Source organism: Myotis myotis, unplaced genomic scaffold (assembly GCF_014108235.1).
Source record: "Myotis myotis isolate mMyoMyo1 unplaced genomic scaffold, mMyoMyo1.p scaffold_m19_p_4, whole genome shotgun sequence".
Taxonomy (NCBI): domain Eukaryota; kingdom Metazoa; phylum Chordata; class Mammalia; order Chiroptera; family Vespertilionidae; genus Myotis; species Myotis myotis.
In genome coordinates this window covers 32,756,015-32,769,717 of record NW_023416346.1, presented here as the reverse complement: position 1 = coordinate 32,769,717, position 13,703 = coordinate 32,756,015, and the positions used below count along the sequence as shown (strand labels likewise).

The following is a 13,703-nucleotide window of genomic DNA, read 5'->3' as shown; positions in this document are numbered from 1 at the left end:
CCCCACCTCAGACCTACTCCTCCTTCTGCATCTCAGTGCCAGTCCCCAAATCTAGAAATCCAGGAGTCACCCTTCACTCCTGCTTCCTCATCACTCTGCTGTTCAATCAGCCAATTTGTTCTCACCAGTGTCTCCTGCATTCTGTCTATACTTTCCATTCTCACAGCCCCTGCCCTATCTGGGGCCATCCTCATCTCTGGTTTGAACACTTCATAAGACAGCTCCAACTTGCATCTCTAGCATCTCCTTCCACCCCTCCTATACATCCTCATCTCCAGCATCACAGAAGTTTTCACTGCTTATCATATAGACCAGGCTTTTCACAAGTCTGTACTTTTGCAAATGCTATTCTCTTTGCCTGAAATATAGTTCCTCCACTTCTTTTTTAAAAAATATATTTTATTGATTTTTTACGGAGAGGAAGGGAGGGGGATAGAGAGTTAGAAACACCTATGAGAGAGAAACATCGATCAGCTGTCTCCTGCACACCCCCTATTGAGGATGTGCCTGCAACCGAGGTACATGTCCTTGACCGGAATCGAACTCAGGACCCTTCAGTCTGCAGGCCAAGGCTCTATCCACTGAGCAAAACCGGTTAGGGCAGTTCCTCTACTTCTTTGTCTGGCAAACTACTTATGCTTCAAGAGCTAGCTTACAAGTCACCTCTTCTGTCAAGCCCTCCTTGATTTCTTGGCATCTATTCATTCCTAACCCTTCATTCTTCTACTGCGTTTTGGTCACACTTTAACAATACTGGTCATAGACTCTTTACACTGCTATCTGTCTCCCCTACTACTATAGCTGCTAGGGATCTAGCAATCCTTGTAGGTGCTTACTATGTACTGAAATGTGTCTCTCCCCCAAATGCATATGTTGAAGCCTTAACTCACAATGTTGCTATATCTGGAGATAGGGTCTTTAGGAGGTAATTAAGATTAAATGGGGTCATAGGGGAGGACCCTAATCCTATAAGACTGTATGGCCTTATAAGAAGGGAAGAAGTATCTCTTTCTCTGTCGCTTTCTCTCTGCCATGTGAAGACACAGAGAGAAGGGGACTGTGTGCAAGCCAGGAAGAGACCCTCACCAGAACCTGACCACACTGACATCCTGATCTCAGACCTCTAGCTTCCAGGACTGTGAGAAATAAATTTCTGTTGTTTAATACTCAGTCCATGGTATTTTGTTATGACAGCCTGAGCAGGCTACTACAGCACTTAATACATGATGAATGCATTTTTTAATTTTTTAAAGCCTCACCTGAGGATATTTTTCCATTGATTTTTAGATAGAGTGGAAGAGAGAGGGAAAGACAGAGAAATATCGATGTGAGAGAAACACATTGATTGGTTGCCTCCTGCGGGAGCCCCCACTGACCAGGGCCCCCAGCGGAGTGGGGGGGGTGGGGGGTGGGAAGCCTGCAACCAAGATACCTGCCCTTGACTGGAATTGAACCAGGGACTCTTCAGCCCGCAGGCCAAAGCTCTATCCACTGACCCAAACCAGCTAGGGCTGATGAATGCATTTTTGAATGAATGAGAAAGAAACAGGAGACAGGGAGACAGAATGAATGGGGAGAGAAGCTGCAGTCAGAAAGCAGAAGGCAGTAAGAGAAGATTTAAGAAAAACAAAGTAACAGGAGGAAGAAAGCAGAGGATGGGAATGAGCTCAGAAGGGAGCCAGTTTTTCAGTGGAGACCATGCCCATGCCAAGGGAACTACTGCCAAGATGCGGGGGTTGGGGGGGGGGGTACAGGCCCAAGTGCCAATGTGGAGCATCCAGGCACATTATTTTATATACTGTATGTTTTCAGGAAAGGGCCCAATGCCTGGGTCCCTTAAAAAGGAGGCACCTTAGCTCTTTGGCTGGGCAACAGCTGGGTGCCCTCGCTTCTCTGGTCAAAGAAGGCCGCTGTCCACACCCAGCTGCGGGAGAGACTAGGAGAGTGTTTACCCAATGGCCCCAGTGTCCTCAAAGGACTCCGCTCTCAGTTACACAGCAAACAGCTGGCACCGTTGTGGCCGAGTCCTGCGACCCAGAGCCTCCAGCGATGTTTAAACTGGGATCGTGAGAATGAGTCCTCCACCCTCATCTTCCTCCAGTGGGCTTGGGGGTGCTCGTTTATGAACTGGGACCTGACAGGTGGCTTTTTAAAAACTCTCCTTCTGACAGGACGCCTCCAAAAAACGAACACAAAGTTTTCTGTCGCCTAGGGCTTGTGCAAATTGGTTTCAGACTCTGCCACCCGCTGCAGCAGACAGCGGTCTTTCCAGTAAGAAGACGTTTCCTGGCGGGAAACGCGGACTGACAGGCGACCGGGCGGCAGTGTCTGCTCAGCCCTGGAAGCCAACAGGCTCCATCCTCTGTTGCCCTTGGGCCTGCAATTGCCTCTCTGCGCTTTGGGATCCGCCCTCTACACCGCAGCCCCAGCCAGGGGGCTTTGTCTCCCCAAACTGGGTGTGGGCAGCGTGCCTGGGGGGTCTTGCTCCCTGCAAAGCCGCGCTCCCTGGCAAGGAGGGAGGTCCTGGCTCCACCCACTCGGCAAAGCGCTTAAGATCAGGGCTCTGAGCCAAAATAGGTCAGACATTTAGAAACCAAACCAATAATAGAATTGGAATACATTTGATCACTTGTGGGGGAGGGGTTGGGGTGCTTGGGGAGCTGGTAGAGAAAGCCGCAGGGAACTGCGGCTTTGAGAGCATTCCTGGGGCAATCATCAGTGCTTGCAATGCTAGCAATCATTGCTAGGCCCAGCCCCGCAGTTATTTGGACATGACAGAGCCATGAGGGCTGGTTCTTTATTCTATTGTTCCCACTTGGTCAGAAAGGGCTCCTAGCAAACATTCTGCTAGCCCCAGCTTTCCCAATGAAATGGAGACCTTTGCTCTGCTGTCGCTATTCAGGATGGTGTTTTGACTCTAGCCAGTGGTCGGCAAACTGCGGCTCACGAGCCACATGTGGCTCTTTGGCCCCTTGAGTGTGGCTCTTCCTAGGCCTTAGGAGTACCCTAATTAAGTTAATAACAATGTACCTACCTATATAGTTTAAGTTTAAAAAATTTGGCTCTCAAAAGAAATTTCACTCGTTGTACTGTTGATATTTGGCTCTGTTGATTAATGAGTCTGCCGACCACTGGTCTAGGCTAAGGCCTTATTCACAATATCTACACTAGGATGTCAAACCACCAGTCTGGCAAAAAGCTGAGCCAGCATTTAGGTTAGGACTCATGGAGAAGTGGAGAGATGTTCCCACCCAAGAGGCCACACACTACCCTGAAAACCCTCCTGCCTGGCAGTACTTTTCAAACATCATCACCTGGACAAGTGACCTGGGGTCCTTATTAAAATGCAGATTCTGATTTAGAGCTGGGAGGGTCCTGAGAGTCTGCATTCCTCACAAGCTCCCAGGGGATGTAGCTGCTGCCCTGGCCCATACCTAGGAAAGCAAGCTGTAGAGCAGTGGTTCTCAACCTTGGCTGCACATTAGAATCACCTGGGAATCTTTTTAAAATCCTGACTTCTGGGCCTCATCCTCTGGAAATTCTGTTTCTTTGTTACTAATGTTGTGGCCCCACCCATTAACAAAGAAACAGGATTTCCAGAGGATGAGCCCAGAAATCAGGATTTTAAAAAGATTCCCAGGTGATTCTAATGTGCAGCCAAGGTTGAGAACCCCTGCTGTAGAGCAATGCCCTTAACTGCAACAGCAAGTTAAAATCACCTGTGGAGCTTCAAACACTTGAACTTCACTAAAAGAGTAAATCTTAAGTGTTGTCATCACGAAAATAAAAGGTAACTATGTGAAGTGATGGACATGTTAATTCCTTTGTGTAATCATTTCACAATCTATACATATGATAAATGCAAATCTTTAAAAAACATTATGGTTGTGGGCTTGATCCCCAGTGTGGGGCATGCAGGAGGCAGCTGATTGAGGATTCTCTCTCATCACTGATGTTTCTCTCTCTCTCTCCCTCTCCCTTTCTCTCTGAAATCAATTAAAAAAAACTTTTAAAAAATAAAACATTATGTTGTACAACTGAAATATATACAATTTTTATATGTCAATCATACATCAAAAAAGCTGAGGAAAAAACTAATTTCATTCTTCTGGGATGTGGCCAGACTTTTTTTTTTAAATTAAGCTTTTTAGGTGCTTATAATGGGCAGCCAGGATTGAGAGCCACTGGTCTAAGCAGCTGTGAAGAGGGCCTTAGGCTGTAGCCAGAGACATTGATTCCATACTGAACCCACTTAGGTGGCACCAACCTTGACTTCCAAATGGAACAGCACATCTAGAAAAGGAAAAGTGGTGGCTTCTGCATCATAAATCTGAAGAGCACCTGGGAGAAGCTCCTGCTGGAAGTTCACGCCATTGTTGCCGCTGAAAATCCCGCTGATGTCAGTGTCATATCGTCCAGGAATGCTGGCCAGCGAGCTGTGCTAAAGTCTGCTGCTGCCACTGGGGCCACTCCTATTGCCGCTTCACTCCTGGAACCTTCACCAACCAGATCCAGGTAGCCTCCCTGGAGCTGAGACTCCTACTGGTTACTGATTCTAGGGCTGGCCACCAGCTTCTCACAGAGGCATCTTACGTTAACTTGCCCACCATTGCTCTGAGTAACAGACTCCTCTGAGCTAGGTGGACATTGTTATCCATTGCAACAATAGGGGGGCTCACTCAGTGGGTCTGATGTGGTGGATGTTGGCCCAAAACGTACTGCGCATGTGTGGCACCATCTCCCATCAACACCCGTGGGAGGTCATGCCTGAAACCTATTTCTTCTACAGAGATCCTGAAGAGATTGTAAAGGAAGAGCAGGCTGCTGCTGAAACGGCTGTGAGCAAGGAGGAATTTCAGGGTGAATGGACTGCTCCCGCTCCCAAGTTCACTGCTGCTCAGCCTGAGGTTTCAGGCTGGTCTGAAGGCTTGCAGGTGACTTCTGTGTCCACTCAGCAGTTTCCTACTGGGTAGGACACAGGTACACAAAGTAAATAGGTAAATGATAGTCTGCCAGCCTATGGGAAGTGCTATGAAGAAAAACAAAACAGAGAAGGAGTACTCAGGTGGGTGCAATGTCAAATGCGGTGACCATGGAAGGTCTCACTGAGGAGATGGGCATTTGAGACTAGACCCAAAGGAAGTGAGGGGTGAGCCTTTGTAGGTATTTGGGGGAAGAACATTCTAGGCCAGTGGTTCTCAACCTTCTGACCCTTTAAATACAGTTCCTCATGTTGTGACCCAACCATAAAGTTATTTTCTTTGCTACTTCATAACTGTAATGTTGCTACTGTTATGAATCATAATGTAAATATCTGATATGCAGGATGGTCTTAGGTGACCCCTGTGAAAGGGTCGTTCGACCGCCAAAGGGGTCGCGACCCACAGGTTGAGAACCGCTGTTCTAGGCAAAGAGGACATCTAGGTGAAGACCCTGAGGCCTGAACATGGAGGAGGTTGGCAAGGCTGGCGGAAAGGAGTGAGAGGAAGAATAGTAAGAGATGAGGGCAGAGGGCAAGTGGGAGGAGGGGTACCAGAAGGTGCAGGACCATGGAAGCCATTGTAGTAACCTTGGCTTTTACCCAGAGGGAGATGGGAAGCCATAGAGGGTTTGAGCAGAGTCTCCCAACAACACTGTTAGGTGACAGTTATTCCCATTATGACCATTATTCCCATTTTTAAATGAGGGAACTACAGCTCAGAACAGCTGGTGACTTGGCTAGTGAGTGGAAACTTGGGGACCCCACACCTCCTCCTCCCTAGTCTCACACTCAGAGGAGGGCCAGCATGTTTCTTACTACCTTCTGTTCCTTTGTCATTACCCAAGGATTGTACACTACCCTGTGTATCCCCTCCTTGCTGTATCCACTAACGTCTGCCTCTTTACTCATTGAGCACCTGTGTGCCAGCTACTGTTTTAGATGCTGTGAATAAATTGATGAATAAGAGAAGTCAGCTCCTTGCTCTCATGGAACTTTTATTCTAGTGGGTGGGGGAAACAGGTATGTAGGAAATTAAAAAAAAGAAGAAGAAATGCAGAGAGAAGAGTGCCTACGTTATAGAAGCTGGGTATGAGAGGCCTCTCTGTGGAGGTAACATTTAAATTGAGATGTGGGGAATCTACCTGGTTTGACTCAGTGGATAGCGTCGGCCTGCAGACTGAAGGGTCCGAGGTTCAATTCTGGTCAAGGGCACATGCCTGGGTTGCAAGCTTGATCCCCAGTAGGGGGCGTGCAGGAGGCAGCCAATCAATGACCTGTCATCGTTGATGTTTCTATCTCTCTCTCCCTCTCCCTTCCTCTCTGAAATCAATAAAAATATATTTTAAAATAAATAAATAAATTGAGATGTGGGGAAGAACATTCCAGGCAGAGGGAGATATGTGAGTAAAAGCTAAGGTAGAAAGGAGCTTAGCATATTAGAGGAACATAGGGCAGGAGCATGGGTTGTGATGCAGGGAGAGGGCAGGATACCCAGTGGCAGCACAGGAGCCAGTTCAGGGGCAGAGCCCTGTGGGTTATGAGCAACTGGGAATCCACTGGAGTGTTTGAAGCAGGGAAAGGCAACGATTTGACTGATGATTTAAGAACATGCTGACATCATATCTTATAGGGCTATTGTGAAGGAGTATGGATTGGTGGGGAAAGAGGTAATGAAGAAAAGTGAAAAGACTTAGGATACATTTGGAGATACTGAAAGATAGCCTCTAACTTTTTGGCTTGAGCAGCTGCATGAATGGTGATGCCATTTAGAGGCCTGAGGAAGGCTTTGGGCAAGCGACTTTGGAGGAAGAGTCAAGAGTTGTTTTGAACATGTCTGTTTGAGATAGTCATGTCAACCAGGCAGTTAGATTCATGATTCTTCAGTTTTACAGAGCAGGCTAAGCCAGAGAAGAGATATAATCTAAGATGGAGGAGGGATAGATTCAGAAATATTGTCACCATGTATACCCACCTGTGCCAAGCTCAGTGTCTGGCATATGGCATGTAGTGTCAAAAATTTTGGTTGGTTGAATGAATTAATTAATAAGTAAAATGTGTTCTTAGAGTTTTGAAATCAGACAGACTTGGGTTCAAATTTAAATCTTGGCTCTGCTACTTACTAGCTTGATGTTGAAGTAGTTATTAAACCTTCTGGAGTCTCAGTTTCCTCATCTATAGAATGAAGACAGCAACAATACCTATTCCATAGGGTCGTCGTGAATATTATACTAAACTCGTGACCCGGTGCACAGATTTGTGCACATTGAAAGGCAATTAATTAGAAGAAATATTTTAATATCACTATTCACCCTTTCTCTATAATAGAAGTGTCAACCAAATTCATGATCAGCAATGACAGATCAAAACACACGGGTGCGATTGGCACCAGCAAGAGCTTTATATGTATTGCGCATGTGTGAGTCAACTTTGCTTTATATCTATATCTATATCTATATCTATATCTATATCTATATCTATATCTATATTAAACTTTCTTAATTAAACCTGCTTTCTGATGTAGCTAAACTTTTTCAGCCCAGTGAAGCACCCCAACTTCTCTTTCAGGTTATTGTCAGCAACACAGCAGTAAATATCAATATGAAGCAGATTATTATTGTAGATCACACAGGGAGAACAAAGGGTAAAATACTTAACTGCGGCAGTGTTTGACCATATTCTGCGCAGTGAGAAAACCTGAAGTCATTTTCAAGGTCCACCATCTCTTACTTCTTTTCAGTTGGGTCAAGTTTCTAAATCTCCATTTTCCAGCTAATGAAAAGAAAATAGGATTCTACCGAGTCTCCTATCTACCTAATCCAGGACTCCTGTGAGGATCAAATGAGATGAGGCACGGGAAAACACTTCACAAACATTTGGTTAGAGTGTAAAAATATTTGCACCTGGCTATAAAGCAAGTTGTGTTCCTGGGCTGAAGAAACTCCAAGGAGGATAGTTGCTAGGGAGAAGAAGCCAGGCGTTGCTATGTGACATCATTACCAGGTGCCCACAGCCAACGTTTCTGGGCTGGGCTGGGCTGTGGCCTGCATTTTGGGCCATGGGTTCTCGGTAGTGTCAGCTGCGATGTGGTGGGCTGTCACTCTGGTGTGGTAGTGGGACCTGTGTCCCACTTGAGGGAAGCAGAGTGTTGCTTTGTCGCGCCAGGTCTGCACTGCCGTTTCTCTGTAAATGGCCAGTGTGCATCATGGCAGGTCCTGCGTTGAGTGTCTGCCCCCTGGTGGTCAGTGCATGTCATAGCAACTGGTCAGACAGTCAGACACTTAGCATATTAGCCTTTTATATAGATAGATAAGCCATGTAAAGTGCATTGTAAGTACTCAGTAAATTAGTGGCTGTTATCATATTTGAAGCATGAGGTAGGCCCCAAGAGGGACCCTTGGAGGGACCCCTCAGAGAGCAACCCCAGAGGGTGGGACAATGTGACCAGGCTGTCGTGTGACAGGCAGTAATGCCTAGTAGTTAGGTGTGAACCTCTTGAGCCAAACTGTCTGGGTTCATAATCCTGGCTGAGCCACTTACTAGCTTAGTTAACTTCTATGTACCTCAGAGTTTTTTTAAAAGTATTATTATTTAATCTCTAAAATAGAGATAATAATACACCTACCTCACAGGGCTGTTGTGAAGGATTAAATGAGGTAATCCATGGAGAAGGCTGAGAACAGTGCCTGGCTCATCCTAAGGGCTCAGTAAATGTGAGGATGTAGAAGGGAGAGGGCTGCAAATAGGCTTCAGCTGTGTCCTTGATCGCCTTCTAGAGAAGATAGTGTTCAGCCCTGGCTGGACAGTGGAGCCCATTTCCAATGGTTCTGCTCTCCCAACACTCTCCTTCCTACCTTAATAATCCTCCCCAGCTGCAGCCTTCCAGTTTCTGCAACTCTATGAATAGCTTATGAGCCTTTGCCAGGGTTAGTGTGGAAAATGCCAGCTCCTCCACTCAAAGGATGCAGAAATGTAGCCCCTTTTCACTCTGGGGGAGGTGTTAGCCACAGGCTACAGGCAAAATAGTGCCTGAAGTCTGTCTAAGAGCAGAGAGAAATAACCAACTGACACAGTCCTAGAAGGCCCCAGGGCTACTTTTCCATTCAAATGCTCCCTTTGTTGCTAAGAAGCAAACCTACCCCATCTCCACTGGCACCAGCCTGCCCATTGTTTTCCTAAGTGACCATCCCAAGCCAAGAGCTAGAGCTTCCTCTGTTTCACAGAAATGGCAAACAGGAGGTGCCATTGCAGTGGGAGCATCATATAACCCAAATTCTCCACAGCTAAAGGCTCTAGAACAGGGCCCAGATCAGGTATCCCTGGCAGAAACATAACGGGTCCAAAGGAAGTCACCAAAGGCATTTGGCCTGGCTCTTCCCCTGTGCTTGGCTACCTTTGGTGGATACTGCTCAAGGCCCTGACATCTGAGCAATGAGCACCAAGTGAATCTAATATAAGTTCCAGTTGAGCAAAGTGGTGAGCCTGTGGATTTCTCCCACCAGAGAGATAGAGCAGAGATTTCAAAAACAAATGGTCCTTCAGGCAGACAGGGATGGATGGGTGTGGCATAGAAAGGCTTGGAGGGGTCCTTTCTCCAAACAGAAGAACTTCTTTGGTACCCTTGAAGCTTTTCCTCTGCTCCTGGCCAGTAGACTGACTGCCTCTGACTTACCCAACCCCCACTCCCTCCTCTTGTCGGATATCTCCTTTGGGGGTTTCTCATCACCTCAGTGATTCACCAGCTCCATCTTCATCCACCCATTCTTATCTCTACAACCCTCTCAGCATGTTGTCTTCTGCTCAATGATTAAAGCTCCAGCTTCTCAGAGGCTTATCACCACAAGAGAATTTTTAGAACTAGAAAGGGCTTTCTAAATCAATGTATCCTAACATCTTGTTTTTTGGTTTTTTTAAATTAAATCTTTTTTTTTTTTAATATATTTTATTGATTTTTTACAGAGAGGAAGGGAGAGAGATAGAGAGTTAGAAACATCGATGAGAGAGAAACATCGATCAGCTGCCTCCTGCACATCTCCTACTGGGGATGTGCCCGCAACCCAGGTACATGCCCTTGACCGGAATCGAACCTGGGACCTTTTAGTCCACAGACCTACGCTCTATCCACTGAGCCAAACCGGTTTCGGCTAAATTAAATCTTTATTGTTCAGATTATTACAGTTGTTCCTCTTTTATCCCCCCATAGCTCCCCTTCACCCGGTTCCCACCCCACCCTCTGTCCTTACATCCCTCACTGTCCTCATCCATAGGTGTACGATTTTTTTCCAGTCACTTCCTGCACCCCCCACACGCCTTTCCCCCTGAGAATTGTCAGTCCACTCCCTTTCTATGCCCCTGATTCTATTATATTCACCAGTTTATTCTGTTCATCAGATTATTTATTCACTTGATTTTTAGATTCACTTGTTGATAGATATGTATTTGCTGTTCATAATTTTTATCATTATCTTTTTCTTCTTCTTCCTCTTCTTAAAGAATACCTTTCAGCATTTCATATAATACTGGTTTGGTGGTGATGAACTCCTTTAGCTTTTTCTTATCTGTGAAGCTCTTTATCTGACCTTCAATTATAAATGATAGCTTTGCTGGATAAAGTAATCTTGGTTGTAGGTTCTTGCTACTCATCACTTTGAATATTTCTTGCCACTCCCTTCTGGCCTTCATAGTTTCTGTTGAGAAATCAGCTGACAGTCTTATGGGTACTCCCTTGTAGGTAACTAACTGTTTTTCTCTTGCTGCTTTTAAGATTCGCTCTTTGTCTTTGGCTCTTGGCATTTTAATTATGATGTGTCTTGGTGTGGTCCTCTTTGGATTCCTTTTGTTTGGGGTTCTCTGCACTTCCTGGACTTGTAAGTCTATTTCTTTCACCAGGTAGGGGAAGTTTTCTGTCATTATTTCTTCAAATAGGTTTTCAATATCTTGCTCTCTCTCTTCTTCTGGCACCCCCATAATTCAGATGTTGGTATGCTTGAAGTTGTCCCAGAGGCTCCTTACACTATCTTCATATTTTTGGATTCATTTTTCTTTTTGTTTTTCAGGTTGGGTGTTTTTTGCTTCTTTGTATTTCAAATCTTTGATTTAGTTCTTGTGATCCTCTAGTCTGCTGTTGGATCTCTGTATAATATTCTTTATTTCAGTCAGTGTATGCTTAATTTCTAGTTGGTCCTTTTTCATATCCTCGAGGGCCTCACTAGATTTCTTGAGGGTCTCACTAAGTTTATTGGCAGTTTCTAGAAAATTCTTGAAAAACCTTATAACCGTGGTTTTGAACTCTATATCCAGTCGTTTGCTTTCCTCCATTTCTGTCATTTGTGACCTGTTTCTTTGTCTCCGCATGTTTTATGCTTCCCTGTGTTGATGGACTGACTTTCTGTGCCAGGTGTCCTATAGGGCCCAGTGGCTCACCCTCCCCAATTACCTGAGGTGGACACTCTTGGTGCACCCCTTTGTGGGCATTGTGCACAGTCCTGTTGTAGTTAAGCCTTGATTGTTGTAGGTATCACTGGGAGGAATTGACCTCCAGGCCAATTGGCTGTGAGAATCTGCTGTGTCTGCAGTGGGAGAACTTCTGTGCTGGAGACACCCTTCTGGGGCAAGACTTGCTTCAGTGGGGCTTTGGTGCTCACTGAGACTGCCCCCTGAGTGTGTCCCTTATGGACCTGAGGAGTTGTAATCTGGATGGTCCCACTCTGACCACTGAGTACACTGGCTCTTGGATCTCTAAGGAGGTGCTAATTTAGCCTCTGCCTGAGGCTACCCAGCAGGAGCTATGGGAGAGATCTGCAGATTCCTCTTCTTTGTGGTTTGGAGGTGCCCAGATGAGGCCCAGCTGTGGGGCCTTGGGCCTTCTTTTGGATGTTCTGGGTCTTTCTGACCCAGCTGCAGTTTGTTAGGTAATTTTCACATTGCAAAGGGCCAGGCCATTCATATGCAAAAGCCTCTGCTCACAGCTTGGGTGGGGCAGGGTCTCAGGGAATTAACAGGGCCGAGCAAATAGCTATGGCTGATCCTCAGCCCTACCCTAAGAGGCCCAGGGTCTCAGTGTCCCACAGTAATCACTGCAAGCACCTCTGAGAGAAAGCCACCCTCAAGTTCTGCCCGATGCCAGACAGTCCAGTTTCTCCCCATATGAGTCTGGGTCCCCAGAGACTCGCCCAGAACTGGAGTTCAGAGCAGTCAGGAGCTTGTGACTCCCTCCCGATTGAAAAAGATAGCCGAGTCCACAGTTGCCAGCCCTTTCCATGTGCGCCTCTGTACCTCTGCACTTTACTTCCGCACCTCCTCTGAGTCTCAGTGTGCTTTTCTCTTTCCTTCTAGTTGTAGAATTTCCACTCAGCCAGCCTTCCTGTGGTTCTGGGTGATGTCCGTTTTGTCTTTTAGTTGTATTTTTGAAGTGGCTGTGCGAGGCAGCAATTTCAGGTGTTTACCTATGCCACCATCTTGGTTTCTCCTCTCCTAACATCTTGTTTATACAAATAATGAAATTGAGGCTCAGAGAGTAAAAGATTCCTGCCCTAGGCCACACAGCAAGTAATTGGCAAGAGTAGACCCAGGAACCCAGGTCTCCTGATTTCCAAATCAGAGCACTTTGTTCAACACTACCCTCATTTGTCTGTTGCTGTGTACAAATCACCTTAAACCTCAGTGGCTTATGACAACAGCAATCATTTTACTACATGTTGTGGTTCCTGTGGGTCAGGAATTGGGGAAGGGTTCAGCTGGGCAGCCCAGGCTCAGGGTCCCTTCAAGGCTGCAGTCATTGAGTGATTGGAGCTGGAACTGTAGGGGGAGTGACGATGGGGCTGCAGCAGCTGGGAACAGGCCAGGCATCTCTCTCTCCATGTAGTCCTGAGACTCTTCATGTGATATTTCCATGTGAGTTAGTTTGGGCTTCCTCACAGCATAGTGAGAGGGCGAGGCTTCAAGAGTGTGTGCTCCCTCTGATATTTCCAGGGGAATACTTTGTAAAGTATATGATTGTCTAATCACTATTCTCTACACCTAAAACTAACGCAAAATTATATTGATTATAAACTGTAATTGAAAAAAATAAAAATAAATTTAAAAAATAGAATGAGTGTTCCAGCAAACAAAGTGGAAGCCATATTTCCTTTTACGACCTAGCTTCCAAAGTCACCTAGCTTTACTTCTGCTATAGCCACAAACCTGCCAAGCTTCAGGGGAGGAGGGAAGACCATAGATAGCCCCTACATTTTGAAGTCACATTGGCAGAAGCGCATGTGGGGTAGGAGATTGTTTTGTAGCCATCTTGGGGTAGGAAAATTATCTCCTACCCCAATCTTACTTCCCCCTTTTCCTTCATGTGAAATTTCTGCTTTGACCAACAGGGCTGCTCCAGGCCTTTCAGTCAAGCCTTCTGCTGTCTTGCTTTTTCAGTTTGCCTACCACCAGACTCCTGCCCAGGGTGCCTTCCTCTCTCCTCCAGTGCTTTCCTTAAAATTCCCTACAGACTCCCATGAGTACCACACATAGCAATTTCCCTCTAATCAACGCATACAGACACTTGCATGTTTAATAGGCCGAAGACTTGCTCCACACTTGGTCAGGGCAGTCTGTGGGTTTCCACACATGGGCCCCAATCCACATCTGGATTCTATTGGCTGAACTGTCTTCCTCATTCTTCCATGGTCACAGAGGTCCACATGGCTTCTGGCCATAAAGGGCAGGACAGAGCAGTGATCATAGT

At 46.1% G+C, this 13,703-nt stretch overlaps 1 pseudogene; it reads left to right on the top strand.

The window, feature by feature from the left end:
• Positions 1-4,252: 4,252 nt before the first annotated feature.
• On the top strand, positions 4,253-4,973 carry LOC118654420 (annotated as a pseudogene).
• Positions 4,974-13,703: the final 8,730 nt, after the last annotated feature.